Here is a 6,000-nt window from a genome sequence, read left to right as displayed (position 1 = left end):
ACCTGTTTGATTACCTATAAAACTGCAATGTTGCATATTATATACTATCATGTACATATACAGATATGAATGTGAAGTATACATATTTCGTGTATATAATATTATGTATTATTTAACTTTTAGTATATCGATAAATTATATTATATTTTAATAATTTTCTTCTAATTTATATGTATTTCATGAATTTTATTTTAAGAGAAACAAATATTAATTTTAATTTAAACTATACCTATACGAATTTATCAAGTAGAATGCGAAGATAGAATAATATTGTACTTGTATACTTGGTAGGTACATTATATTATATGGATACTTAGGTATACATATATTACTACATATATGTTATTAAGTATGCTTTATAGTTTATCATTTTTATTTCTGTGTAACATTTTAATACAAGTTATTGTAGAACCAATACATATTAAAATTAAGTGGATTGTATTATAGGTACTATAATAAATGAAAGGCTGTTCATAGTGTTCATACCATGGTGTTCGTACAATGTATATTTTCGTTTTGTAAATTAAATATTATTGTAGTGTGTTAAGACATATTATTATTGTGACTTCCAACGTTGATCGACTTTTATAGACGATTATATACGGCGGCGATGGCAGTTTTAATATCATAAAAACCTTATACAATATAATATAATAATATATATATATGTATACACTGCAGTCGATTATTATTATTTTAAAAATCGCTTTCAAGTGGCTGAATTGGTGAGCTAGGCGTGGAATTTCGAGTGCTTTCTGTCCGTGTGAAAATTGTTGACTTTATTATAATATTACTATATACTGTACCTATATACTAATAGTATTATATTATTATGCAACCGCCATAATCACGTATTAATATCACATAATGCAACAGTATAGCCGTCTACAATAATTACAATAAAGTTATTAGTTAATAGTTACTATATAATACTAAATATTATATACAAGTTATTCCAACTATAAATAACAATTTTAGCTATAATAATCATTAATCAGGAATCACTAAACAGCAGTATTAAACGAGAACTTGACTTACATTAAAATGTATAAAGGGGAGAGGGAATATAAAATATTATACCTAATACCTTTTACTTACAGGTATAGGTACAATAGTTATATAAACAATTTTGTTTTAAAAAGGGCGTCATTGAGTCACTTTTTTTTGCCAAAAAGGATCCAGAAAGTAATAATCATTTTTGGTTAACAAATTGTTCTTTAAAATATCAATGTTTATATTTTATAAACCTATATAACTTTATAAAACATTCACAACATTTTTTGCTCCATAAACATTTTAAGAGATTTACTTCTCTACGATTAAGCTTATATTATGCTTTATATACTATACATATTTATTATGATATATTTATAGATAGGTATAATATATTGTAAAAATAATGATATGCAATGTTGTATATTAAATAATATTGGTATAGGTTTATTATATTGTGTGTACGAATAAGCGATTTCGTTTTTATTTTTTCATTGTCTATACCTACTTGACTCGTAAAGGTGTATACGTGTAATGCGCGTACATTAACTATTAAGTAAACAGCAAAGTATAATTAAGTCCGATGGAGTGGCACTGTGGCAGACGTCGTTGCAGCAGGTGTCGAATGTCACGCGACCGCGTAACCCATTGGAACACTTACAACAAAAAATTGAGATTATTGGAGTAGGTACACAGTCGAACGCCCGCGCATGTGTTTAAACGGGGTCAGAACGCGCGAAAACGGCACACGGTCGAATCGGAATCGGCACGAGGCCGGAGCGGCGTATTCAATACGTGATATGTACAATTGAGAGTAGATCACCAGGTCGCGAAAACGACCGTTTCGCGGTCAATGCCATCAATACGTGCAAAATGTATAATATTCATTGTGTGCGGGTGGTCATGTAAACACGGGAGAGGGTGGTAGGGGAATTTGATCTTATAACTTTTTTTTCACATTCATATATCTCCCACTATATTCCCACCTACTTAAGATTCTTTAAAAATATCACCCTACCCTCTATCAGTTATGCATACGTGCCTATATTATAATATACTATATGATTGATGTTTTTTATTTTTAGATTTTGAGCGGAGCAATGATGATGACAAGGTATTATACCTACCTACTTTCGTTTTTTTTAAAATTATTTTTTTTGCATCTAAATTATAGCAGAAATATTTTTTTGATCTTTAACTTTGAGGGTTGTTTGTGTTTCTAATAGAAAACTGGGTCTAGTTAGTAGTTTTGAAAGGGAGGGTCAAAATTAATAATTATCTAGTGCTTATAAAAATAATTATTCTGGGGAATATGAAAGGACATATAGGTGTACGGGTAGAAAACTGCGGAATTTCAAAGTTTTTAAGGGATAAAAGAGTAGGAGAGTCATTATATATTAAAAACTACCAAAATATATTTTTATAACCTATTATTTTCAAAAGGTTTGTATATCACCATAGAAACGAATAAAATTTAAAAATTACCTAATTCCCAATAGGTATATCATATACAATTAATAGTTACTTATTAACACGTCATATTTATGATTCATAAATTTTCTTTCGTTCACTCGTAATGCATACGCACTATACTCGTCCAAAATTCGATTTTATGCTTCGAAGTACTCCAAAAAATATTCGGTTTTGGAATAATAGGATTTAAAAATACATGTTGTCATTAAAAAAGTAAATTATTATAACGATAAAAAAAATTTTTTTTAGAAAATATGGTTTTTATAACTATTTAGAATTATGTAAAAAAAAATATTTTAGAAAACGTTTTTGATATAATGAGTATCTGGAGTTAAATGGACCACCCGGTATATAGGCGTATTATAGGACTATAATAGTATCATAGTTTCGAATCGATAATCCTAATATAATATCATCATTCGTGATATATCTGGAAATATAATACATAATAATATTACAATGGATACATATTTTATACAATCTAAAAGTGTAAGTAACGCCTAAACTAGTTATTATTGAAAACCGGCGAGATAAATCACTGCTATAAATATATAAAGACAGCTTTCTACTCAAACATGCAGTTATTTATTAGACAATCGAGAATTGCGTAATTGCTACATCAGTTGCGACTGAAATAGCTATATATATTTAATAGCCATAATATATTATATACGGTATCACTCATATATATTTATAAAATATATTTGTATAATATTATAATACAATAGGAAGTATGAAATGAAATACGAATATTTAAAATTGGAGCGTCTTATACGAGTTTAAATTAAGTGCTTTGCACCTTCTAAATATTTAAATTAATTTAATTATATACATAATATATTACATAATAAATTGAATGGGTTTTAAATTTTAAAATGTCTTTATTTTCTAATTATTATTTATTCGGATTATTCCATATTGTTTTTATATTTTATACAAATTATAGAGCCGCAGTTCAAATAATTACTTACAATACAAGTAGAATATTTAATTAATACTCGAATTAAAATATAGGTACAGTGAATGCAAGTATTGCTTAAAATAAAATGTATACCTATACATAGCTCCAGGATTCTAGAGCTTCTAGGGCTACCAGGGCTCACCAAAGAAGCCATGTCGGATTCGAGTTAAGTATAGTAACCTTGGTTACCAAAAAGTTAGACCTAAGTCTTCGCTTAGATTCGTTTTTCATAGTGTACAATTATTTGCCATTGAATTCAAATTTAACACATCCATTACAATTTAGAGTAGGTATACCTACACTCAATGAAGAGCTACACTCGACTATACTACTGCGTATACAATTTACATACCTAGCAGTGCGATTACCTATACTTTCTTACGTTTTACATTTTTTATGTTCTATTTGTAAATTGAATTTTCTCAATAAAGAGTAAAACGTTGTATTATTTTCACTAGGGAAGTATTATATTACCTAATACAGTAATATATATATATATATATATATTATACCGTCATATTTAGCCAATAGGGTAGGTACCTACATACTTATTAAATTTCCCAGTATATAGTTTAAAGCAGGCAACTTTTACACATATTTTTATCAATAAGCTCGAATTCGATTTCTAATGCAATGAAATCACTATATATAGCTTTCGAATTTAAAATTACGATCAGGCCGTATCCTGTCCGTAACTACTTTTATTATTATCTATGTTATTGCGTTTTCTATATTATGATACCACGAGCGTGTGTGCTCATCGGCCACGTAACAGTTCAAAAGGACCGACAGGCAACTGAGTATATAATATACATTATACACACACACACACACACACAAACAGTAATTTCGTGTTCACTATTCATATGTATATTATGTGTGTGTTCGCTTAATATATATAAATAGTAAATATACGATAATTATGATTTGGCGCGCACGTGGGGCTACGCGTGTTGTTACTTGTTATTATTAATAATAAAACAATAAAAAAATTTCAAACGCCGACGGACGGACGTGCAAGCCGCGCGTGGCGTAAACAGGAACTTAGGTTTATAATAATAATAATAAAAAATATACGATCACCGAGCGCATGGTTAAACAGAGGTAAATACAATATAACAACATATCGCGATGTATAATGCGATGGCGTTCGTGCTCACAATATTAATATAATATATTTTAAATTCAAACGCAATAGAGACAAAATAAGTAAATAATAATATATGAATCTTACAAAAATTAAAAATTATACAAAATAGGTAGGTATTATATGAAAATATGATTGCGAAAACGACACATCGTTGTTGCCGTCATCGTCATTCATATACAAGCGTATAATATCTATTATCTAAATAATAATATATCATAATATCTCTGGTCTGTGTCCGTTCGCTGGTCGCGGATGATGGCCGCCAGCTTTTTTATAAATGATCCCGCGAGATCTATAATAGTATATTATAGTGGAAACGGTACGGCCGCGTAAATAAACACACTACTGCACACATTATTATAATATGAAACGATTCTATAATATATACGCGCGCACATACACACACACACACACTCACTCACACACTAATTACGATAAAACGCCGTTTACGAGTTTTTTGGAACTATATAATATCAAAGTTGGCAAACACGCACACGAATTATAATCATACGAAATGTATGACGGACGTATATAATATATTTCATTGGTTTGTGTCTAGTACGAAACGATAGAAACCAGTCCCCTGTCGTGTCCGTCGTCGGACGTAAAAAAATATAAATATAAATAAAAATAACAATAATGTATACGTGGTATATACACATATACCGCGAGGGAAGCGCGTTGTAGAGGTAGGTAGTTTGCCTTTATTTTTCCGTTATTTATTTATGTTTTTTTCGGATCGTCGCCTTCGGATCGGAAAAAAACAAAGTCTGTTTACCTTATAAATGTAGTAAATCAAGCCGTATTAAGTCGTTAATATGTGTACATGCGCGCATGTATGTATGGTGCAAAAGGCGAATATATAATATATTATTATTATAACGCGCCGTAACACGTCATCATTATGTCGCTATTAAATTGTATAAACACGTAATTGCTATATATAATAATATATACACTATAATTTGTTCGTTATCGAGAACTATAACGCATGAACCTAAAGGATCGACGGCAGACTCTGTGTAGATATGACATAATAATATATAGTTGCGCAGAAGCGTCACGCCCAAACCCTGCTCCATCGTTACCACATTTTTTTTTATATTGCGGGAGTGATAATTGTATCTTATATATACTTATATTTAACACTATAGTCTTATACGTATATATTATAGGTACCCACAACTATAGATGATACCATTGAGTATATTGTATATATATATATACAATATACTCAATGGTAATACATATTCATTTTTCATATCTATATTATAGAAGATTAGAAGGTAGTAGTAAAACAATAGGTGATTACTTATTAGTTATTACTTATTATATGATATCAATATCATCTTTGGTGCGTTTAGGGCCAAATCATATTATGCTAACTCCACGGATATAGTCTTATGTAGTTAAATTCCTAAAT

This window comes from Metopolophium dirhodum, chromosome 3 (assembly GCF_019925205.1).
Source record: "Metopolophium dirhodum isolate CAU chromosome 3, ASM1992520v1, whole genome shotgun sequence".
In the NCBI taxonomy this organism is placed as follows: Eukaryota; Metazoa; Arthropoda; class Insecta; order Hemiptera; family Aphididae; genus Metopolophium; species Metopolophium dirhodum.
This window is presented reverse-complemented; position numbering follows the sequence as displayed.